Source organism: Bos javanicus, chromosome 27, assembly GCF_032452875.1.
Source record: "Bos javanicus breed banteng chromosome 27, ARS-OSU_banteng_1.0, whole genome shotgun sequence".
Lineage (NCBI taxonomy): Eukaryota > Metazoa > Chordata > Mammalia > Artiodactyla > Bovidae > Bos > Bos javanicus.
In genome coordinates this window covers 9,525,983-9,552,427 of record NC_083894.1, presented here as the reverse complement: position 1 = coordinate 9,552,427, position 26,445 = coordinate 9,525,983, and the positions used below count along the sequence as shown (strand labels likewise).

The 26,445-nt window shown below is 37.6% G+C and overlaps 1 long non-coding RNA gene across 1 annotated transcript; it reads right to left on the bottom strand.

Annotated features, from left to right (window-relative positions):
* Positions 1 to 1,322: 1,322 nt before the first annotated feature.
* On the bottom strand, positions 1,323 to 10,608 carry LOC133240125 (uncharacterized). The gene is made up of 2 exons (XR_009734119.1): positions 10,081 to 10,608; positions 1,323 to 1,578 (listed from the first exon to the last, which is right to left on the bottom strand). It is a non-coding gene; the product is annotated as an uncharacterized LOC133240125 (long non-coding RNA).
* Between the last annotated feature and the right edge of the window lie 15,837 nt (positions 10,609 to 26,445).

Below are 26,445 nucleotides of genomic sequence, written 5' to 3'. Positions count from 1 at the left end.
TTATGCAAATGTTTATTATTTCATCACATAAGCTTCAAAAAATGTCAAACTAGGGGAAGGCATAGATCAATCATATTTTAAAGACTAGCACCATCAAGAGAGACTATGCCTCTCCTAACTCAAATAACCAATATTTGAACTCAGAAACAACCATCAGTCATGTCTGTAGGCTAATACTTCTAACAATTTTTGTCTTCAGATGTTATTAGTTGGGGAAGATTTTGTTTTCTTCCTCTATCTAACAAACTCAAACACATTCTTCAAGACCAATTTCAAATGTCTATTTCTATGGCCCATTTTTTTGCAGTTTCTCCTGGAGAATGTTATTTCTCCCTCTGTGCATTTGAACACACAAAGTACAGACTCCGGTCACAGACTTTATCATACTAACACGTTAATTTCTTCCACAAGATGGCTTGTTCTTTAATGCCTGAGGTTTTCGTTCCTTACTGTGTTCTCCACACTCCTACAGTGTTTGCAATAAAGCAGTGATGTGTTTATGAAGGAAGGTCAAGGACATTTTGTCATTTACATGACTGACATTGTCCTTACACCACTACACTTCTGTGAGTTGTTAGAGTAATGAAATGCTTTCATTCTCTATGGGGAACTGCAACTCTTCTAAGATCCCCAAAGTTCCCTTACTTCTCCTCAAAAATGTTTTCCTTGGGAACCCTGAACTTCCATGGATCCAAGTACTACATGTTTTTTTCCTAGAACAGAAGTTCTCTAGGAACCACTTGCTCCAGCACATGCCATGTTCTGTTCTCATGGGTCTCAGACTCCTCCAGCTGATGTTTTTTAATCACGCTGCTGTGCATACATATGTCACCTTACGTGTCCTAATGGACCCATGTCAGATGGACCAAATCAGAATGGTACCTGTGTTAGAGCTTTGAGAAGACACATCCAGAGACTTGTTGTTGTTGTTGTTGTAGTTATGTGTATGTTTTTTTCTTCATTTTAAGAACGTTCAGAAACTGATTTTAAAAGGCCATATTTTTCTCTAAGTCAATTACTGAACTGTAATCACTTGTAAATTCTATACCCACTGAATACGGAGCAAGCCTTGCCTAAGTTTCCTATTTTTGTTAGGTAGTTTCTGCTAAATGAGTAAATGAAGTGTGAGATATGCTGGTTCCTTGCTTTTTTAAAACCCCTGAGCTGAATTGAGAACTTTGTGAGCAGTGGTGACTTTTGAGACAGGGCAGCAGTATGTTTGTGGATAGACAAAGATTGCCTGAGTACCTCTGACAGCTTTGAGATCTTTTCCTGTTTAGACTTTAGGCTTATAAAATTTTAATCTTAATTAACACAATATAGGCTGTGACCATTGTTTTATTTATTCTTTGACACCAAAAATTATTTAGAGAATTAGTTGTTGAAAAAGAAAAAAAGCAACCAGGGTATCTGTTGGCTCAGAGGTAAAGAATCAACCTGCAGGAGATGTAGTCAGGAGACAAGGGTTTGTTCCCCACATTGGGAAGATCGCTTGGAGAAAGGAAATGGCAACCAGCTCCATATTCTTGCCTGGATATTCTGAATCTTTGGGGTCACAAAAGAGACACGACTTGACACCTGAATAAAAACAACAAAATCCAGTGTTACAAAAAATATCAACAATAATGCAGACAACTTCTAGTTGACTGAAGTTTTATTAATACAGTTATAACTATTTGATAAAAAGTGTTTTTATTCTTTAAAAACAGCTTTATTGAAGTATAATTATTATGCAAAAACTATAGATATTCAATATGTGCATTTTGATGAATTTGGGCATATGCAGTAACCAGGAATACCTTCAGCCCCAATCAAGGGGACAGAGATATTCAATACCTCTCAAAGTTTTCCTGGTTTCTTTGGGGGTTTTGATCTTCTTTTGCTTTCTGGTTTCTTTCTTTCCTTCTTTATCTTTACTATGGCTTTTAAAAGAGTAAAATAGAGGTACATTTTGAGTGTGATAATATTTTTTTCTTAGTAACTTTGATTCTGAGTTATCTACATTTTCATACTTACTAGGAAGTTTTATTTCACCTTGAAAATTAGAATGAGATATAAGTGCAATCTTTTGAATTGTGTTATAATCTTATTTCCTTTTAAAAAATGTATCTAAAGATGTTTTCTCATAATTAACTTATCCAAGTTTGCTGATGAAGTTAAACATTGTTTTTATATTTATTGATTCTTTGCATTTTCCACTGTTCAATTTCACTTTTGCTATTACTTCTAGAGGACTTAAGGTGAGTGGAGGGAGAAGAGAGATGAAAAATAAAATAAGATTTTGAAACATGAGAAGAGGAACAGACTGGGGAGAACAGGAGAGGACTCAATTCAGTTCAGTTCAGTTGCTCAGTCATGTCTGACTCTTTGCAACCCCATGAATCACAACACACCAGGCCTCCTTGTCCATCACCAACTCCCGGAGTTCACTCAAACTCATGTGCATCGAATCAGTGATGCCATCCAGTCATCTCATCCTCTGTCATCCCCTTCTCCTCCTGCCTTCAATCCGTCCCAGCATCAGGGTCTTTTCCAATGAGTCAACTCTTCGCATGAGTTGGCCAAAGTATTGGAGTTTCAGTCTGAGCATCAGTCCTTCCAATGAACACCCAGGACTAATCTCCTTTAAGATGGACTGGTTGGATCTCCTTGCAGTCCAAGGGACTCTCAAGAGTCTTCTCCAACACCACAGTTCAAAAGCATCAATTCTTTGGTGCTTAGCTTTCTTCACAGTCCAACTTTCAAATCCATATATGACCACTGGAAAAACCATAGCCTTGACCAGACGGACCTTTGTTGGCAAAGTATTATCTCTGCTTTTTAATATGCTACCAAGGTTGGTCATAACTTTTCTTCCTAGGAGTAAGCGTCTTTTAATTTCATGGCTGCAGTCACCTGCAGTGATTTTGGAGCCCCAAATAATAAACTCTGACACTGTTTCCACTATTTCCCCATCTATTTCCCATGAAGTGATAGGACCAGATGCCATGATCTTAGTTTTCTGAATGTTGAGCTTTAAGCCAACTTTTTCACTCTCCTCTTCCACTTTCATCAAGAGGCTCTTTAGTTCCTCTTCACTTTCTTCCATAAGGGTGGTGTCATCTGCATATCTGAGGTTATTGATATTTCTCCCAGCAATCTTGATTCCAGCTTGTGCTTCCTCCAGCCCAGCATTTCTCATGATGTACTCTGCATATAAGTTAAATAAACAGAGTGACAATATACAGCCTTGACGTACTCCTTTTCCTATTTGGAACCAGTCTGTTATTCCATGTCCAGTTCTAACTGTTGCTTCCTGACCTGCATATAGCTTCCTCAAGAGGCAAGTCAGGTGGTCTTGTATTTCCATCTCTTTCAGAATTTTCCAGTTTATTGTGATCCACACAGTCAAAGGCTTTGGCATTATCAATAAAGCAGAAATAGATGTTTTTCTGGAACTCTCTTGCTTTTTTGATGATCCAGCTGATGTTAGCAATTTGATCTCTGCTTCCTCTGCCTTTTCTAAAACCAGCTTGAACATCTGGAAGTTCATGGTTCATGTACTGCTGAAGCCTGGCTTAGATAATTTTGAGCATTATTTTACTAGTGTGTGAGATGAGTGCAATTGTGTGGTAGTTTGAGCATTCTTTGGCATTACCTTTCTTTGGGATTGGAATGAAAACTGACCTTTTCCAGTCCTGTGGCCACTGCTGAGTTTTCCAAATTTGCTGGCATATTGAGTGCAGCACTTTCACAGCATCATCTTTGAGGATTTGAAATAGCTCAACTGAATTCCATCACCTCCACTAGGTTTGTTCATAGTGATGCTTTTTAAGGCCCATCTGACTTCACATTCCAGGATGTCTGGCTCTAGGTCAGTGATCACACCATCATGATTATCTTGGTCATGAAGATCTTTTTTGTGCAGTTCTTTTGTGTATTCTTGCCACCTCTTCTTGATATCTTCTGCTTCTGTTAGGTCCATACCATTTCTGTCCTTTATCGAGCCCATCTTTGCAGGAAATGTTCCCTTGGTATCTCTAATTTTCTTGAAGAGATCTCTAGTCTTTCCCATTCTCTTGTTTTCCTCTATTTCTTTGCATTGATCACTGAGGAAGGCTTTCTTATCTCTCCTTGCTATTCTTGGAACTCTGCATTCAAATTGGAATATCTTTCCTTTTCTCCTTTGCTTTTCGCTTCTCTTCTTTTCACAGCTATTTGTAAGGCCTCTTCAGACAGCCATTTTGCTTTTTTGCATTTCTTTTCCATGAGGATGGTCTTGATCCCTGTCTCCTGTACAATGTCACAAACCTCTGTCCATTGTTCATCAGGCACTTTGTCTATCATATCTAGTCCCTTAAATCTATTTCTCACTTCCACTGTATAATCATAAGGGATTTGATTTAGGTCATACCTGAATGGTCTAGTGGTTTTCCCTACGTTCTTCAATTTCAATCTGAATTTGGCATTAAGGAGTTCCTGATCTGAGCCACAGTCAGCTCCCCGTCTTGTTTTTGCTGACTCTATAGAACTTCTCCATCTTTGGCTGCAAAGAATATAATTAATCTGATTTCAGTATTGATCATCTGGTGATATCCATGTGTAGAGTCCTCTCTTGTGTTGTTGGAAGAGGGTGTTTGCTATGACCAGTGGCAAAACTCTGTTATCTTTTGTCCTGCTTCTTTCTTTACTCCAGGGCAAAATTTTCCTGTTACTCCAGGTGTTTCTTGAGTTCCTACTTTTACATTCCAATCCCCTATGCTTCTTCAGCATTACTGGTTGGGGCATAGACTTGGGTCACTGTGATGTTGAATGGTTTGCCTTGGAAACGAACAGAGATATTCTGTCATTTTTGAGATTGCAGCCAAGTACTGCATTTTGGAATTTTGTTGGCCAAGGTGGCTGTTCCATTTCTTCTAAGGGATTCCTGCCCACAGTCGTAGATATAATGGTCATCCGAGTTAAATTCACCCATTCCAGTCCATTTTAGTTCACTGATTTCTAAAGTGTCGACATTCACTCTTGCCATCTCCTGTTTGACCACTTCCAATTTGCCTTGAATGATGGACCAGCATTCTAGGTTCCCATGCAATATTGCTCTTTACAGCATCAGACCTTGCTTCTATCACCAGTAACATACACTACTGGGTGCTGTTTTTGCTTTGGCTCCATCCCTTCATTCTTTCTGGAGTTATTTTCCACTGATCTCCAGTAGCATATTGGGCACCTACTGACCTGGGGAGTTCCCCTTTCAGTATCCTATCATTTTGCCTTTTCATACTGTTCATGGGGTTCTCAAGGCAAGAATACTGAAGTAGTTTGTCATTCCCTTCTCCAGTGGACTGCATTCTGTCAGACGTCTCCACCATGATACTTCTGTCTTGGGTGGCCCCACATGGCATAGCTTAGTTTCATTGAGTTAGACAAGGCTGTGGTCCATGTGATCAGATTGGCTAGTTTCCTGTGATTATGGTTTCAGTGTTTCTGCCCTCTGATGCCCTCTCGCAACACCTACCATCTTACTTGGGTTTCTCTTACCTTGGACGTGGGGTGTCTCTTCATGGCTTCTCCAGCACAGCGAAGCCGCTGCTCCTTACTTTGGACAAGGTCGCCCCTCCTGACCTTGAACGTGGAGTAGCTCTTCTCGGCCCTCCTGCGCCCGCGTAGCCGCTGCTCCTCGGACGTGGGGTAGCTCCTCTCAGCCACTCCTGTGCCTTGCAGCCTGGCACTCTTGGTCGCCATTACTGAACTTGGGCATGGGATAGCTCCTCTAGGCCGTGCTTCTGTGCGATCTGTCTCAGCTGCCACGCTTCTGTCCTTCTGGAAGAGGACTAGAAACTCTAATTCTCACACCTTCCTGTGAACTAAGCTGACTTCATTGCCCTGGGCTAGATTCCTGCAGCCATGAAATTAAAAGAGACTTGCTCCTTGGAATAAACGCTGTGACAAACCTAGACAACATGCTAAAAAGCAGAGACATTACTTTGTCAACAGAAGTCCATCTAGTCAAAGCTATGGTTTTTCCAATAGTCATTTATGGATGTGAGAGTTGGACCATAAAGAAAGTTGAGCACAGAAGAATTGATGTTTTTGAACTGTGGTGTTGGAGAAGACTCTTGAGAGTCCCTTGGACTGCAAGAAGATCCAACCAGTCCATCCTAAAGGAAATCAATCCTGAATATTCATTGGAAGGACTGGTGCTGGAGCTGAAGCTCCAATACCTTGGCCACCTGATGCAAAGAGCTGACTCATTGGAAAAGACCCTGATGCTGGGAAAGATTGAAGGCAGGAGGAGAAGGAGACGACAGAGGATAAGATGATTGGATGGCACCACCAACTTAATGGACATGACTTTGAGAAAGCTCCAGAAGATGGTGAAGGACAGGGAGGCATGGTGAGAGTCCATGAGACCACAAACAGCTGGATACAAATGACTGACCAAGCAGCAACAACAAGGCTAAATCCCATTGCTACCTGCTACTGAGTTATTGTAGGGTAGGTTCATTATTTTAGAAGGCCTCCCTGGTGGCTCTGCAGTAAAGAGTCTGCCTGCAGTGCAGGAGACCCAGGAGACAAAAGTTTGATCCCTGGGTTGGAAAGATTCCCTGGAGCAGGAAATGGCAACCCACTCCAGTATTCTCGCCTGGAAAATCCCATGCTCAGAGGAGCCTGGCAGGCTGTTAGTCCATTAGGTTGTAAAAGAGTCGGACAGGAATGAGCAAGGAAGCAAACATTACTTTGGAGCTTGATCTCTTTCAACTCTGAATTGATTTATTTAGATCAGTATCTCATTCCCCAGTAATCCTTTCTAGAGACTCCAAGGGAGAAAGGGTTATTCTGGATTATGAAGTTTTCACATTTGATCTGGAATGTCAATGAAATGATAACTATATCTCATTTTTACATAAAATATCACTGTAAATATAGTGTTTAATCATTATTGATTACAATTCCTGGAATATAGAATATTGTATTTTACTTTCACACAGCAGTTACAAGCACACTTCATTTTATTGTGTTTCTCTTCATTTTGCTTCAGACCATGTTTTTTGCAAGTTGAAAGTTTGCGGCAAGCCTGTGTCGAGCAAATCTGTTGATAACCATTTCCTAGCAGCATTATTTTTAAATTGAGATGTGTACTTTTTTGATATAGTACTGTTGCAGACTTAATAGACTACAATATAGTGCAACCATAATTTTATAAGCACTGGGAAGCTAAAAAAATGTATATTACTTGCTTTAGTGTGATATTCACTTTCCTGCGGTAGTCTAAAACATAGCCCTCCGTATCTTTGAGGTATACCTGTATTCTCTTATTATTTGCAAAGCATCTTTAATTCCAGGTAATAGACATTCAAAAGCAAAAAATACATTTCATCCACAAATATCAAATATTCAGAATTGTCTAAGAGTAGAGACAATATTGGGGCTTCCCCTTGGCTCAGTGGTAAAGGATCCACCTACAATGCAGGAGCCACAAGAGATATGGGTTTGATCCCTGGGTCTGGAAGATCCCCTGCAGGAGGGCATGGCAACCCACACCAGTATTCTTGCCTGGAGAATCCCATGGACAGAGGAGCCTGATGGGCTACAGTCCACAGGGTCGCAAAGAATCACACACAACTGAAGCTACTTAGCATGGCAGGGCACAGAGACAGTATTTCTGGTTCCAAGAATATTCAGATCCCTAGAATGTGATAGACATGTGTAGTATGGATTCTCTAGCTTCCCCTATATTGCCCATAAAATACCAGTCTGGTTTTTTTTTTTTTTTTTTAATTCTATTTATTTTATTTATTTCCAGTCTACTTTGAAGAAACATGTTCACCAGCCTTCTAGGTACTAACTCGGTTTTCCTAAGAAAGCTGTAGTGACTACGGACATCATGGTCCATACACTGTAGTGTACATGTAGTGACATCAGTGTAAATTAATGGTAAATCCTTCCACTCTGTGAATAAGACATTCTTTGCATTTTAGCAATTAAAGGCTAACCACCTAAATGCAAGGCAAAAATCCTATTAGTCTAGCATGCAATTTGTTTGTAGTAGTTACCCAAATTATTTTGAATGGATAACCTGGCTTCCTGAATCAAGTTATCTGTGGATTCTCTCTCAAGTTTATATTCATTCCACAAATAAATTACATTTTGTTGTTAAAAACCTCAGTTGGGGGTTAGAAGGAAATATTGACACATTGCTGTCATTGTTTAGTCCCCAAGTTGTGTCTAACCCTTTAGCGACCCCATGGACTATAGCCCACCAGGCTCCTCTGTCCATGGGATTTCCCAGGCAAGAATACTGTAATAGGTAGCCATTTTCTTATCCAGGCAATCTTCCTGGCCCAGAGATCGAACCCCTGTCTCCTGCATTTCAGGAAGTTTCTTTACCCCTGAGCCACTAGGGAAGTCTATGTTGACACATTGTTTCCTCTCTAATTATATGTGATGATTTCTCCTTTAAAAGCAGTTGACCCTTGAACAACATGGGTGTTAGGGGAATGGACCATCAGCACAGCTGAAATCTGAATGTAACTTTATAGTCAGCCCTGGGTACCTGGTTCCTCTGTATCCTTGGTTACATATATGCAGACCATGTAGTATTGTGACTTTTACTATTGAAATAAATCCACGTGTAAGTGGACTTGTGTATTTCACACCTGTGTTGTTCAAGGATCAACTCTATAATGTTTTATCTGAAGATGTGTGAGAGAGAATTCCAATCATAAAAATGCCATTTTTGAAATCTAAAGATTTTAGCAAAAAAAAAAAAATTGAAATTGGGATTTGAATTTTTGATGACTTTTTTATTAGATGTTCAAGTTTTACAGTTGAAAAATAATATTCAAATTATTTGATTCTTAGAATATAACTATTCAAAGACATTATTTTAAAAATACTTCTTGGTGGAAGGCATGCTGTTAACCTGTTCTTAACAGCCCCCAGTGCTTCAGTAGTTATCTTTTGGCTACTCATTCTGAGACTGAAAATCTACAGAGTTATTTCATTTACTTTTTTATTATATAGTCTCTCAAGCACCCATTTTCAGTGCCTTTTTGTATGTGATATTTTTATCTTTCTTTGTTTAATGAAGTATTTTTACAAGCAGTATTGTGCGTTTTAATGACTTAAAAAAAACTATGAAACTTTGCTTTTAATTTGCTATCAAAAATATTCAACTTAGAATTTGCATTTACCAGTTCACTGTGTTGGTAATAATCAGCAGAAAGAAATGGTAAATACGAGGAAATGCATCTTTTATGGTTGGACAGACCCATCAATAGGAACAAAATAAAGCTGCCTCTCTTTTTTTAATAAGCTTGAGAAAGCATCTGTCTTACTATAGACAATATACTTCACCAACCATGGAAGAATTTATTTCCATTGTCACGATTTACTTAGTTGGAAAACAGCTTTTACCAGCTTGCGAGTTACTTATTGTTTTTATTAAAGGAAGCTTTTCTTTATGGAAGGCAATGGACTGCAGTAGATAGTAATTTGATACAGTAGAGATTCTAAAACTAGAGCTTTCTTAACTATTTCTTCAGTGCTTAAATATCATCAACACAAAGTCAGTTAGAACTTATGACATAAAAATAAAAATCCTCTCAATATATGCAGCATGGAAAAAGACTGAGAATTTAAAATCGAGAAATATAACTCTTACCACTGTCAAAGTTGAACAGAAATTGCAGCTAATTGCTTGGTGGAAAGGGAGAAAGAACCTTATTCAGCACATGGCAAAATTAAATTTAAAAGAGTACAGTTATACTACGAGAAGAATGTAGCAGATTTAGCTCAGAAGAATTCCTTTAACCTCATATTCAAAAGTAGATATTTCATTGGAACTGTTTAAAGGTTATGAGTTCAACAAACTGGGCATTCATATTTCTCATATAATTATATATTTCAACAGACAGTCAAAAGTGATTATCAACATGTATCTATTTCAATGAATGGGTGGGTTACACAGAGAAGATTTGTAGATGTGATATTTATCTACGTTTAGAGAGCGGTCTTTGGATGATTGGACGGGAAAATATGGGAGATATTAAGTGTGTCACTGAGCACAAAGGATTGCTTGAAATATTAAATAACTGTTACCTTTTAGAGGCCTATTGGTAGGAACAAAGAAAGGTAAAGTCTAAGGAAGCAGTAAATAAACATGCCGTAGTCGTGGCTCTGCTGGCCTCTCTAAGGGCACTAGCCGAGTCTGTTTCAGCTCCTCATGCTCTCATTCCCACGGGGCTCAGCTGAGATTCTCACAAAGCAGCACTGAGTTTCCTGGGAGTAGTTAACTGGTGCGTGGCAGCTCTGAGACCCATCTAGGCACTCGACGCCACATGCCCCTACTTTAAGGAGAGGAAAATCTCCTTGATGAGGGTGAAGTTCTTATTCTTGAATATGGTTCTCTGATTCATGATTTTCTCTTGGCAAATCATCTGGGTCTTTGCTTTGAAGTCTGAGACGTCTTCATATTTCTAAGAAATGACCTGTATGTTGTTACTGTTCAGTTGCTACATCATGAACTCTTTGTGACTTCATGGACTACAGCACACCAGGCTCCTCTGTCCACCACTATCTCCCAGAGTTTGCTCAAATTCATATCCATTGAATCAGTGATGTTACCTAACCATCAGCATCCTCTGCTGCCCTCTTCTTTTGCCTTCCCAAGGAGTATTTAAAACTAAATAGCTTTCCCAGGGACTTCTCTTGTGGCTCACTGGTAAAGAATCTGCCTGCTAAAGGAAGACAGGTGAGTTCGATCCCTGGGTCAGGAAGATCCCCCAGAGAAGGGAATGGCAACCCAGTCTAGTAATTGCCTGGGAAATCCCATGGACAGAGGAGCCTTGTGGCTACAGCCCACGGAGTCGCAAGAGAGTCAGACATGGTTTAGGAATGAAAGCAACAAAAAGCTTTCCTAGGCGGTTTCTATTTCACGGAAGTTTGAGGACTCCAAATTGTCTTTCCATTGCAGACTTTCTTGATAATTTTTAGCCCAATTTGTAAAACTCCATATAAACATTGAGGATTTTCTATGTCTGCTTCATGTTATGAGTCATTCCATTAGGCAAAAATTAGACCAATAATTCTTTTGGAAACTGGTCTCATTCTACTTTAGGTGGTGTCTCTGGTTTTTGTGGAACAATAGTCTTAATATTCTCAAAAGACTTTCACGTAGTCGACAATGTTTACTCAGTGCCATCTTAAATATTTGTGAGGTCTTTTCCTTTTTTTTTTAAATTAATTTTTATTGGAATATAGTTGATATAGAATATTGTGTTAGTTTCTGTTGTACAGAAAAGTGGATCAGTTATACATATACATATATCACTCTTTTTAGATTCTTTTTTTTTTTCCATATAGGTCATTACAGAGCATTGAGGAGACTTTCTGTGCTATACAGTATGTTAGCCATACCCTGGATTCCAGAGAAATTACTTCTTATCTTGAAAATTTCTTGCAGCCTGAGGCATCTAGAAATAGGAATAGGGTTATTGTCCAAAACGGCACCCTACATTACCATAGTTTTTACATCGTGGTCTTTTATATTCAAGATGAGGAATCAGAGAATGAAAGATTGACATTAGTTTGTTTGATTCAGTCAGTGCCAGAACTGAAATCAGAATCTCAGTGTGTTCAGTTAAATAGCCCACATGAACCAAGCCCAATAAACCAAGTCGGCAGTTTCCTGATTCAGCCCCATGAATACTTTTTAATTTTATAATGAAAATTTTAATTTTATAGGGAAGCCCTATAATTTTATAAATAGTAATTTAATTTTATAAATAGTAGTAATGGGTAAAAAATATTTGGATGTGTGTAACTGCAGTCTCTTTTCTGAATATTGGGTAAGAACTGTAAGAGTTTGGTGTTGCAAAGTACAGAAGAAAAAAATTACTGTGAAGTACATATTATTAAGAGTAAAGATTAGCTCTCAGTTTGAGTTCCCCAAAATATATGGGGAACTTTGAAATAAATCTTGGATGACTTGAATTATTTATTTTATCTAGATACATTTCAAGATGTTTGCAAACAGATTCTCTCCCTGTTCTCACCTGTCTCAACCCATCCTTGCCCCCTTAAATTTCACAATAAAGTTCACTCAGTGGTAAACAAAACAAAACAAAAACAAACCAGTTTTTATTATAATACCTCATTTCTTGTAGGAAGGTCAATGGTAACTGGTTGTCTTCTTAATGAATTGGAATTGTCAAATAAAAAAAACTTTGTAAGACATCTAGAGAAAAACTACAGGTTATTTATTGGGGAAAATCAAATTTGAATAATAGTAAATTTCTTATTCCCTTGTGGCTCAGCTGGTAAAGAATCCACCTGCAATGCGGGAGACCTGGGTTTGATCCCTGGGTTGGGAAGATCCCCTGGAGAAGGGAAAGGCTACCCACTCCAGCATTCTGGCCTGGAGAATTCCATGGACTTTGCATTTTCAGTTTCACTTTCAAATTTCTTATCAGAAACCATGGCAATCAGAAAGAGTTGGTACAATATTTTTTTAACATACTGAAAGAAAACATAAATCCAGAAATGTAAAACCAGTAACAATATTAATTAGGTGTGACAGGTCACTGAAAACATTCTCAGATAAAGAAAAACAAAGTTTGTCACAGGCATACCTATCCTAAAAAATGGCTAAAGGAAGTTCTCTAAAGAGAAAAGAAATGATTTAAAAAGGAGACTTTGATACTTCAAAATGAAAGAAAGAACACAGTAAGCAAAAATATGGGCATATATATTCGGCTTTTATTCTCCACTTGAACATTTAAATTATGTTTGACAGTTGAAGTGAGAATTGTGAAAATGTCTTTAATGGTTTTTAAATATATAGAGGAAAATTTTAAAGCAATTATATTGTAGATGAAAGAAGTTTAACAGGACATGCAATGGCTCCATTTCGTTCAAACTAGTGAACTGTGGACAGCTGAGGACTGAGATAAGTTATGTGCGTATAATGTAATGCTTAGAGCAAAGAGTTAAAGGGTTATGCAAAGAATTACAGTCAAACACACTACAGATAAATAAATATAAGATCTTTACACATTCGAGGAAAATAGAAAGGCAAGAAAAATAAATGAAAGAGAAAGAGACGACCAATAGAAAATTTAAAATGTCAGACTTAAGCTCTAACAAATCGATAATTACATTATTACCAAGACAGTGGTTGACAGAGTAGATTAGTCAACATGCTTCCATTATGTTCTGTGTACAAAAAAAAAAAAAAAACTCATTTCAATTATAATGATGTATACAGGTTTAAAGTAAAAGGATGGAAAAAGATATATTGTAAAAATTTTAATAAAAGAAAAACAGGCATGGCTGTGTTAATATTAAATAAGTCACAATTTAATTAATATTACATAGACTTCCCAGCAAAGAAATTTACCAGAATAAGTGAGGATCTTTATATGATGATAAAGCATTAATACAATAAAAGGACATTTAAAATATTTTCAGGAATAGTTTCATATCCAAAGATACTAAAGTATAAAGGGCCATGAAAGATGAAGGCAAACATTTTTAACCATTATCTGCAAAAAGGATTAACTTTTGACAGTGAAAAACCATTACAAATTGGTGAATGAAAAACATTGAAGTCATGAATAGCTACTTGGACATAGGTTGCAAGCGGGTAATTTTCTCTAGATCAGAATCTAATGACCAGCATAAATACATAAAAATGTTCAACCTCACAAAAGTAATTAAATAAATGCAAATTAAGAGAAAATGTAATTTGTTAAGCTAATGAAATAAAGGACGATTAGTAAGTTGAAAATCCACAGACATGTTGTAAAAACATATTTATTATTGTCATAATAACATAATAAACATATTTATTTATCCGATGAAATAGACATACAAATGCCTGTGATAAATTTATAACAACCTCATCCTTAAAATGAATTTGACAATCTTTATAAAAAGCCCACAAATACCCGTACCCTTTAACATAATAAGTGTTCTTCCAGGAATCTTAATGAAATAACCTAACTGTGGCAGATATTTGGAAGTAAACATATTAATCACAGTGCTATTTATAATAATAATAATAGCTAATCTGTATTGAGTGTTTAATATGGGCAAGATCTTATTATAAAATATTCATATATTTGTGGTAAAGACAGTTAATGCTCATCAAATATTTCAAGTGCCTCCCAATGTTTTCTAGCCTTCATACCACTTAAGTTGAAACCTTGTGACTATTTTGGTCAATAGACTGCCCTGGTCTGAAGTATGCTAATTCTGGGCTGAAGCAGTTATGAACCAGTGTACTCTGTCCACCCTCTGGGTTCTCTGCTTAGAGGACCTGGAAGCCATGTGAACAGATGCTTGTGATAACATAGAAGCATTTCTAGAGGAAGACAGTCTTGTTTCTTGAGTTAAGCAAGTAGAAGCAATTTCCAGCGATCCATGTCAGGCTTGATCTGAGCAAGAAACATGTTTTCCTGCTAAGTCACTGTACTTTGGCTTGGTAGGTTTTTCCACAGTAATCTTGACTGACTAATAAAGTACGCTGACACATACAGTCCATTAGAAAACCCTAACAGGTAGATAAAATCATTTCTTCATGTTATATTTTAGGAAATTAAGATAGAGTGTGGTTAAGAAAATATTATCAACGTGAAACATATTGAGACTGTAAATGCTTCCTGGTCTACTTTTGCTGTTTATTATGACTGCTGATTTTTGCTCATGGAACTTCATTCCAAATGTGATTTGTATTTTTTTTAATGTGTAGCTTAAGTTTTACATAATACACAGCTATTGTTACCATTTTTCTCTGTGAGAATCCCTCCTCTCTTTTTATTGGAGCAAGTTATATCCAAGGAACTGGCTTTAAAGACAATCTTTTTAATGATTTAAACTACTACTATGGAAATCAAAGTTCCAGACCTTGTAAAAACAAATGTATACTAATTTATATTTAAATTCCACTTACTACAAATACCTAGAAAAGAAAGATAGTATAGAGTAGGCATTGTTTTGAATGTATACCTGAGCTTCCGAGTAAGGAAAATCATCAAATACTGGAAATAAGGAGGAAAGTGTTAATCAACAAACTGTAGTCATTAACAGATCCGATCTCTGCTGTATAGATGTGACCGGTCACCAGGGGGTCTTTGGGGTTAGGGCCCACACAGGAGGAGTGGTGAGAACCCCATCACTCTCGAGGGGAGTGAGATGAGAGATGCCTCAAGGGTCGAAATCTTAAAGGAGGAAATCTCACTGCACCGGGGGTGAGGGGGGAATAAATCATCTTTTGGCACAGAAAGGATAAATGTCTTTCTCTGCCTCAAATCTGACCAACCAAAAAGTTTCTCATAAATATACAAAGGCTTAAACATGCACTTCACATGGAAATTGGTTAGAAATTTATACCACATTCATTTGTGTGCTGAAAAATCTCAAGGTGCAAAAGTTACACAACTTAAAGCAGGTTGATGGAACTTCTGCAGCTACTGAGAAACAAAGGCAAACTGCTCAGGAGAAATGCACCCACCAAGCAGGAGAGGAGAGAAAAACTGCAACAATTACTGTGCATTATGCAGATTTCAGGCCACACATAAAAAAATTACAAATCATATGCAGGAATGAACTTCCAGGAGCAAGAATCATAAGGCATAATAAGCAGCACAATTAGACCAAGAAGCACTTAGGACCATAGTATGTTTTACATTTTTGTGAAATTTAAGGTCAAGACACTAGGAAAAAAGAACAGGCGGCTTTGAACAATGGAATAAATTGCATAAATAGAATAAAATAGCCACTGAAGCAGAAAAGGAAAAAAAAATGAACTAAGTAGCAGATGAGACACATTTAATGAGAAAAATAGTGAATGTGGAGAAAGAGAGAGGGCATAGCTAAAAATGAGATGTGTAGGAAAAGAAGATAGTTCAGTGCAGCAGTCTTCTCTTGTCCGTGGTCTCCCCTGCCTACAACTTCACTTTCTGCAATTTCAGGAGTCTGTGGTCAATTGCAGTCTGAAAATACTAAATGGAAAATTATGAAAGTAGACAATTCATACACTGTACACTTTTCTACATAGTGTAATGGAATTCTGTGCATTTTCTTCCATCCTGTCCGAGGTCGGAATTATCCCTTTGCCCAGCATATCGTGTGCTTTGGTCACTTGGTAGTGTCCGGGTTATCTGATCACGTCTGAAGGTGTCACAGTGCTCATGTCCAAATGACCCTTATGTTACTTGATAGTGGCCCCAAAGCATCAGAAGGGTGATGCTCCCAATTCAGACATGCCACAGAGAACCCATAAAGTGCTTCCTTTTACTAAAAAGGTTCAAGTTCTCTACTTAACGAGGAAAGAAAAGAAATGGTAGGCTGAGGTTGCTGAGATCTACAGTAAGGATGAATCTTCTATTCGAGAAATGGTGAAGAAAGAAAAAGAAATCTGTGCCAGTTTTACTGTTGCACCACAGTGTGGTCTGATAAGTACTTTGTTAAGGTGGAAAAGGCATTAAATTTGTACAATAAGATATTTTGAGAGAGAGAGACCACATTCACAAAACTTTTACATTAGTATATTGTTATAAGTGTTCTATTTTGTTATTATTCTTATTCTCTTACTGTACCCATTAATAATTTATGGGTACAGTAATAATTTATGAACTTTATCATAGGTATATATGAACGTATAGGGAAATGTTAGATATATATACACACACACATTTATTTTATTATATATATTTAATTCCTTGGTGACTCAGATGGTAAAGAATCATGCAATTCAAGAGACCTGGGTTTAATCCCTGGGTTGGGAAGATCTCCTTGAGAAGGGAATGGCTACCCACTCCAATATTCTTGCCTGGAGATTTCCTTGGACAGAGGAGTCTGGCAAGCTACAGTCCATGGAAGTCTGACAAAGAGCCGGGCACAAATGAGCAACTAACACACACACACACACACACATATCCAGTCTCAGGCATTCTTGCTTTGGTACTATCCATGGCTTCCACCATCCAATGGGGGTCTTGGAAGGTGTCCCCTGAGAATAAGAGGGAACTACTGTATGTCTTACTGGATTTTCAGACATACTGACAAAAAAATTGAACAAAAATATTTCATAGACTGGTTGCTTTATATTTGGTATATAGAAACAAATAATTTCTGAGATTCAAATAAGCTCAATATAACTTTAACAAGAAAAAAAAAAGCATAAAAACCTAGGTAAAACATACTAACATAAAATAGCAAAGACAAATTAAGTTTAAAAATAATATAATTGCACTGACAACAGACTTCTTTCTTATTAAGGCATGCCTTGGAAATTCTGAGGTAAACCATTATTTAATATAGAATTCTATAAACCTGTAAAAAAGAAAATTCACGGGAAAGAATTAAAACAAGGAAAAAGAAAAGACTTAAAGAATTTGCTATTAACAGAACCTCATCAAAGCACGTTAAATTAAAATGCATTTTAGAAGCAGAGAAACTGAACCCAGAAAAAAAAAGATTGAGTTCAAGAAGTAGCTATGAATAAAGATTGTGATACATTTGCAGGCAGAGATCAAATGACCAATCTTTGGATCATGGAGAAAGCAAGGGAGTTTCAGAAAAACATCTACTTCTGTTTCATTGACCACACAAAAGCCTTTGACTATGTGGATTCCAAAAAACTGGAAAATTTTTAGAGATAGGAGTACAAGACAACTTACGTCTCTGATGATAAACATACATGCAATCAAGAAACAACAGAACAGGGCATTGAACAACTGATGGTTCAAAATTAAAGCAATTGCCTGCAATGCAGGAGACCCGAGTTCGATCCCTGGGTTGGGAAGAACACCTGGAGAAGGAAATGGCAACCCACTCCAGTATTCTTGTCTGGAGAATCCCATGGACAGAGGAGCCTGGTGGGCTACATACAGTCCACGGGATCTCAATGAGTGGGACACGACTGAGAGGCTTCACTTTCACTTTCAGGCCAAAGCTGTATAGTGTCACCCTGCTTATTTAACTTATATGCAGAGTACATCATGTGAAATGCCAGGCTGGATGAATCACAAGCTGGAATCAATATTGCTGGGAGAAGTATTGACAACCTCAGATATGCAGATGATACTACTCTAATGGCAGAAAGTGAAGAGAAACTAGAGGGTTTCTTGGTGGGGGTGACAGAAGAGAGTGAAAAAAGCTGGCTTGAAACTCAGCATTCAAAAAAACTAAGATCATGGCATCCAGTCCTATCGCTTGATGGCAAACAGAAGGCAAAAAAGTGGAAGCAGTGACAGATTTTATTTTCATGGGCTCCAGAATCACTGCAGATGGTGACTGCAGCCATGAAATTAAAAGGCATCTGCTCTTGGAAGGAAAGCTATGACAAATCTAGACAGCATATGAAAAAGCAGAGACATCATTTTGCCAACAAAGTCTTTCTAGTTAAAGCTTTGGTTTTTCCAGTAGTTGTGTACTAATGTGAGAGTTGGACCATAAAGAAAGCTGAACATCAAAGAGTTGATGCTTTCTAATTGTGGTGTTGGAGAAGACTCTTGAGAGTCCCTTGAACTGCAAGGAAATCAAACCAGTCAATCCTAAAGGAAATAACCCCCCCCTTTTTTTTTGTGGTTTAACTCACATTTATTTTTTTTTTATTTTATATTTTTTTAAAGTTAATGTCTTTTTTTTTCTTTTTCTTTTTTTTTCTTTTTTTAAATTTTATTTTATTTTTAAACTTTACAATATTGTATTAGTTTTGCCAAACATCAAAATGAATCCACCACAGGTATACCCATGCTCCCCATCCTGAACCCTCCTCCCTCCTCCCTCCCCATAGCATCCCTCTGGGTCGTCCCAGTGCACCAGCCCCAAGCATCCAGTATCATGCATCGAACCTGGACTGGCAACTCGTTTCATACATGATATTATACATGTTTCAATGCCATTCTCCCAAATCTCCCCACCCTCTCCCTCTCCCACAGAGTCCATAAGAAAGTTCAACTTTGCATGTAGTCAGAACATTATATGAAAATATGAAAAATGATGTAAGAAACTGAGAGTCCATATTTTTAGGTATCAAATTATAAAAGATTAGAAATTAATTAGGGTCATTTATTGCCAAAGATGTTGAAATGAGGGTAAATTGGATGAAATTTTCTTGAAAGCATTTTAGCAATGGTCGTTTTCTTAAATTACAGATTTGCTCAACTTTCAATCCAGTAATTCTGCCTTTAGGGATTCATCCCAAGGAAAGAACTATGGATATGGACTAAGGTTGTGTTACAAAGATATTGTTCATAAAAAGAGAAAATAAAGAACAACCTGCTTAACAACAACAACAAAAAAGAAATAAACCCTGAATATTCATTGGAAGGACTGATGCTGAAATTGAAGCTCCAATACTTTGGTAACCTGATATGAAGAGCTGACTCATTGGAAAAGATTCTGATGCTAGGAAAGATTCAGGGCAAAAGGAAAAGGAAGCCACAGAGAATGAGATGGTTAGATAGCATCACCAACTCAACTGACAAGAATTTGATCAATTTCAAATAGTGAAGGACAGAGAAGCCTGACATGCTGCAGTCCATGGAGTTGCAAAGAGTCAGACAGGACTTAGCAACTGAACAACAATAGCAATAGGTGTCCAAGCATACAAAAGCTTTTGTTGCTCAGACACCTATTTTGGTTTTGAAAATAGTGAATTTTGTTATTAGGCCAATTATCTTTTAAGGACAAGATATTGGATGGGACAATAGAGTGTGGAGGCTGCACTTCAGGCACTTGTCATAGCTAGGGGGCAGGGTTTCTTGTGGGTAGATTCAGCCAGCTTTTTCATGGTTTCCCACAGGAAGGTGCTGAGGCAGGAGCTATCTCCACACACATCCCTTGCCCCGTGTAAGAAGAGCTCTTGCTTGCACAGGATGTCAGAGAGAGCACTGCTTGCCACAGATGAAAGGTCCTGGGACTTTCCCATAAAACTGCCATGACAGAGGCACTTCTGGTTAAAGAAGAATTGCAAATCCTCTGCCTAGGTCTTTACCTCTCATGCCTTCTTAGTGTGCCCCGATTGAAGGAGTCAGGCTATGGAGGAGAAGGAGGAAGTCAAGAAAGGACCTCTGAGTATATTAAACCTCTAACCCTTCACGGGCTCTGGGACAGGTGAGTGGAGAATGATGGGATTTGACATGAGATCAAAGTTTTAATTTAGAGTGACTGAAATTTTAACATGTGTAGGTGCAAATAATTAATACACAAGAGTATCATTTTGAGCCTTTCTATTTCCATTATAGAGTATTTATCAATTATTTGCATCTACGCAAAGTTCTATGAATCATTTGACAAAACAGCATTGGAGCTGGTAAGTGTATTTTTAAGCCGGGGTTGGTTGGAATGTGAAATGGTTGGGTATTTACAAGGGGAGAACTTCTGACCAGAAGGAAGCAGCTGGCACCTGCTGGAAGATATTGTTTAGAAAATGGCTGAGTTTAATCCAATTCAGAAAATTTATGTTCTCAGGGATGCAGGAATGTATCTGAAGCCACATCCACAGTGGACCCATGGCACCATTACAAATGCCTGAATCCATTATTAATACTTCATTTGACTTTTAAATGCATTCTTTTCTTTTCTTATATAAATTTATTCATTTTAATTGGAGGCTAATTACTCTACAATATTGTAGTGGTTTTTGCCATACATTGACATGAATCAGCCACGGGTGTACATGTGTCCCCATCCTGAACCCCCTCCCACCTCCCGCCCTATCCCATCCCTCAGGATCATCCCAGTGCACCAGCCCTGAGCACCCTGTCTCATGCATTGAACCTGGACTGGCGATCTGTTTCACATATGATAATATACATGTTTCAATGCCATTCTTCCAAATCATCCCACCCTCGCCCTCTCCCACAGTCCAAAAGACTTCTATACATCTGTGTCTCTTTTGCTGTCTCGCATACAGGGTTATCGTTACCATCTTTCTAAATTCCATATATATGTGTTAATATACTGTATTGATGTTTTTCTTTCTGGCTTACTTCACGCTGTGTAATAGGCTCCAGTTTCATCCACCAACATATCAGAAAGATCATACATCATGACCAAGTGGGCTTTATCCCAGGGATGCAAGGATTCTTCAATATCCGCAAATCAATCAATGTAATACTCTACATTAACAAATTGAAAGATAAAAACCATATGATTATCTCAATAGATGCAGAGAAAGCCTTTGACAAAATTCAACACCCATTTATGATAAAAATCCTCCAGAAAGCAGAAATAGAAGGAACATACCGCAACATAATAAAAGCTATATATGACAAACCCACAGCACACATTATCCTCAATGGTGAAAAATTGAAAGCATTTCCCCTAAAGTCAGGAATAAGACAAGGGTGCCCACTTTCACCATTACTATTCAACATAGTTTTGGCATCCTTTTCTTTAATGGTTAAAGCAGTTGTACAGTGTATGATAAACAGGCCATGAGTCAGGCTATTCTAATTAAAGTAAAGTTCAAGTTAAACTGTGTCCTAGCCAGAATGACCTCTGTAGACGCCAATATGTGAAAATTTCTTCCATAACACTTGTGAGTAAATGGTAACTCTCTAAAAGACAGAACCGAAGTTCATAAGGAAATTGTGGGTCCTGCCCAAGATGGCATCTAAATTGAAGAATGGCATTTCTACATTGGTGTGTTTAAAGAATCAGTGGGGGAAACATTCATGTATTCAAGGAGACATGTTCAGGGGTCTGGGTTCTCCATAAAATTGAATGTTTTGAGTTAAAATGTATGCAAATCAAAGAATAATGTGCCCTACTATAAATTTAGAAAATATTTAGGATATTAAGCAAGTTGAAAAGGATACATGCAGAATAATACCATTAATATAAAAGCTTACACACAAAAATAATAAGCATTTCTATGTTTATATACTCTTTGTTATCATATATATTTTGTGTGAATATAGAATTCTTGGCTATGTGGACAAATGACTATGTCTAATGTAGAATAAATTCAAAAAGTTAACTATTTATGGTTTTCAGCATTTTGTTAATAGTCACAAAAACAAGTAATAATAATTTACTGTATGTATTTTTACAGTATAAAGTCTATTGACACTCTTGAAATTGGCTTAACTACAGTTCTGTTTACTGATATTAGAAAATTTCTTAATTTTGCCTACAACATGAAATGAGTTTTCCAGTCTAATGCATTTTTAATAAGACAGCAGCCCACCCATCTATGACCCATCCCTTAATGCATAAAAGTAGATGCCCATCGTCATATGCCATTAAGTTAAGTGTTTATCAATGGGGTGAATGTAATTTCCCTAAAGCATTGCTTATTTGCTCTAACATAGTTAAAATCAGTTATTTATTTATAATCATTTTTAGCCTGTGGAACTTGTTGATAAGAAAACTCACTCAGACAAATAACATAAATCCAAAAAAGTTATTTTAAGATACCACATTTCAAAATAAATGATTAAGTTTGATACCTTTGTAAATTTAATACATTCTGAAGTTTGAACTGTTGAAGTTTTCAGATGATAATTTCTTTTACTTCAATATTGTAGAGATTGCTTTTTAATCTTACAAGTTTAACTTAAGCTTCCATCATTGAGGTAGCTTAATACATATGCCCTTTGTATTTTAATAGTGATGTAGGATCATAAATATTTAAAATACAAAGGGAATGAAAATACATAATCCAGTTTTCTTCTTACAGTTGAATTGACCAAAATAAGAAAGTTGAGAAAATTAACAAGTGTTTTCCCCATAAATGGCAGTCCTTATTTCTTACATGAATGAGCTATCTCAGAAGACTCTGGAAGCCTACATAAAAGAATATAATTTTTATGATAGGGCTCAGTGACTGCCTTTATCCAAGGTCAAGTTTCCCTGAAAATTTGAAGACCTTAAATTCTGAACTTATAAATTTCAAGATTCATTTACTCCTGACAATATGCCACCTCTTAGTTCAAAGGAAAAGAAAGAAAAATACATATGCATTTAAGAGCTAAGGGGTAAAGCCCAATAGAGTATTTAACTTTATATAGCTCTTTAAAATGAAAAAATTTTATGACTTGAGTGTAAGATAGTAAAAAAAATCATAAATTAATTTTTCTTCACCATGGATTTAGGGTTTTAAATGAAAGTTGAAAGTGGTCATAAAATGTTCTATTGGTTTCATACTTTCTAAAGAAAAAAATATTGGTAATAAAGTATGAAACCAACTATGGATTTAGCTGATTGGGGAGGAAATAATATATGAACATTAAGATAGTATCTACAAGATAGCAATAAATCTTTTGAAAGAAATAGAATTCAGAAAATCAGACAATTTCTTATATTTATTAAAATTGTAAATTGGTTAATGTGTTCACTGAATTGATAGATTGTCTACATTGTTTGGTATGTTTATGCTGATTAATTTCCACCTAAATATTATATTAGGAAAGATCCTACCTGCAGACCTGGGGGAGAAGTCGATTGATTGCAAGTAGTCTTATGAGAATATAAGTGAAAAAAATTCAGTTTTTTCTACATGGAATTAATCATGAAAATGAGAGTAACTTTATCCCTGTGAATTAAGTGCTTGGTAAAATTGGCCTAATGTATTATTTTGGCATTAATTCCAATCACAGAGTTTGTTTTTACATAAATTTAAGAAATGTTATCTTTTCTTTCCTCTCTACTCCTTGTTATGTAGCTCTGTGATTCCCTTAGCCTAATACTTCTTCCTCAAAAACAAAATCATGAGATTTCCATATAGCAAAAATTATCAGTCTCATAAATTTTGAGTCCAAATGCCCAAAATATTGAGCATCTTTTGACTTCAAATTTTACTTCAAGAAAATTAGATTAAGAATAGAATGATGAAGGGAGTTAAATTTTGTTTCAAAGTTCTTTATTATTATTTAACTTGGAAACCGTCAATAAAGAATTATGTAAACAGATTGTTGTATAGGCAGTAAATGGAATTTAGTGGCCTTGTAACCATTAGAACTATCACAGCAGCACCCTAGCTTATATGGAAAAGTATCAATGATATTTTTAAACTGAGAATAATTAAAATTATTGCATGTAACAAAATGCCCTTCAATATGTGAATGGATGAACAAATATCAAGGCAATGGAATACTGCTCATTAATGAACTATTGATTCTTAGAACAATAAAAATGGATTTTAAATATGCTTTGACAAATGAAAGATGCCAGAACTGAAAGGTTATGGATTGTATGAGTCCATTTATATGGATGATGTGGGAAAGGCAAGGCGGGTATGAAGCAGGGAGTAATGCTTGTGTGGTGGTGCAGTACTGTCTTCATTTAACTCCCACACTAGATAACCCAGATTGGGGATATTCTTTTTTCCCCCATGCATTCTCAGAATGTCTAGAGCCTCATCACTACAAATGTTTCTCAATTCTTAAGGTCCAGTTCAAGACCCCCTCCATGGAGAATTCTCTGAGATTCTCTAGCACACAAAGCATTGCCCTTTCTTTTTAAGTCATATTACTTTGCCAACAAAGGTTCGTCTAGTCAAGGCTGTGGTTTTTCCCGTGGTCATGTATAGATGTGAGAGTTGGACTGTGAAGAAGGCTGAGTGCCAAGGAATTGATGCTTTTGAACTATGGTGTTGGAGAAGACTCTTGAGAGTCCCTTGGACTGCAAGGAGATCCAACCAGTCCATTCTGAAGGAGATCAGCCCTGGGATTTCTTTGGAAGGAATGATGTTAAAGCTGAAACTCCAGTCCTTTGCCAACCTCATGCGAAGAGTTGACTCATTGGAAAAGACTCTAATGCTGGGAAGGGTTGGGGGCAGGAGGAGAAGGGGACGACAGAGGATGAGATGGCTGGATGGCATCACTGACTAAATGGACGTGAGTCTGAGTGAACTCTGGGAGTTGGTGATGGACAGGGAGGCCTGCCGTGCTGCGATTCACTGGGTCGCAAAGAGTCGGACACGACTGAGCAACTGATCTGATCTGATCTGTGAGATCTTCAATTATAGTTCTCTTCTCTTCCCTTGTGGCTCAGTTGGTAAAAAAAAGTCCACCTGCCATGCAGGAGATCCCGGTTGGATTCCTGGGTTGGGAAAATCCACTAGAGACCCAATAGGCTACCCACTCCAGTATTCTTGGGCTTCCCTTGTGGCTCAGCTGGTAAAGAATCCGGGAGACCTGCATTGAATCCCTGGGCTGTGAAAATCCCTTGGAGAAAGGAAAGGCTACCCACTTCAGTGTTCTGGCCTGGAGAATTCCATGGACTGGATAGTCCATGGGGTTGCCAGAAGAGTCAGAAATGACTGAGTGACTATTGACTCACTTCTCTTCCCAGATATATTCAGATCAGATCAGATCAGATCAGTCGCTCAGTCGTGTCCAACTCTTTGCGACCCCATGAATCGCAGCAGGCCAGGCCTCCCTGTGCATCACCAACCCCCGGAGTTCACTCAGACTCATATCCCTCCTCCCTCCTCCCTCCCCATACCCTCCCTCTGGGTCGTCCCAGTGCACCAGCCCCAAGCATCCAGTATCCTGCATCGAACCTGGACTGGCGACTTGTTTCATACATGATATTATACAAGTTTCAATGCCATTCTCCCAAATCTCCCCACCCTCTCCCTCTCCCACAGAGTCCATAAGACTGATCTATACATCAGTGTCTCTTTTGCTGTCTCGTACACAGGGTTATTGTTACCATCTTTCTAAATTCCATATATATGCATTAGTATACTGTATTGGTGTTTTTCTTTCTGGCTTACTTCCCTCTGTATAATAGGTTCCAGTTTCATCCACCTCATTAGAACTGATTCAAATGTATTCTTTTTTTTTTTGTTTGTTTCAAGGAGAAAATTTATTTGAATGAGTATAAGAAAATATATGACTGTTTCTTTTGTGCTCAAATGTATTCTTTTTAATGGCTGAGTAATACTCCATTGTGTAAATGTACCACTGCTTTCTTATCCATTCATCTGCTGATGGACATCTAGGTTGCTTCCATGTCCTGGCTATTATAAACAGTGCTGCGATGAACATTGGGGTACACGTGTCTCTTTCCCTTCTGGTTTCCTCAGTGTGTATGCCCAGTAGTGGGATTGTTGGATCATAATGCAGTTCTACTTCCAGTTTTTTAAGGAATCTCCACACTGTTCTCCATAGTGGCTGTACTAGTTTGCATTCCCACCAACAGTGTCAGAGGGTTCCCTTTTCTCCACACCCTCTCCAGCATTTATTGCTTGTAGACTTTTGTTTTTTTTTTTTTTTTTTTTTTGGGCCGAGCTCCCTGGTCGGTGTCTCTGGTAATTAACAAGGGCAGACGCCTGGCGGCCTGGGTCTCGCTTGTAGACTTTTGGATCGCAGCCATTCTGACTGGCGTGAAATGGTACCTCATAGTGGTTTTGATTTGCATTTCTCTGATAATGAGTGACGTTGAGCATCTTTTCATGTGTTTGCTACCCATCTGTATGTCTTCTTTGGAGAAATGTCTTTT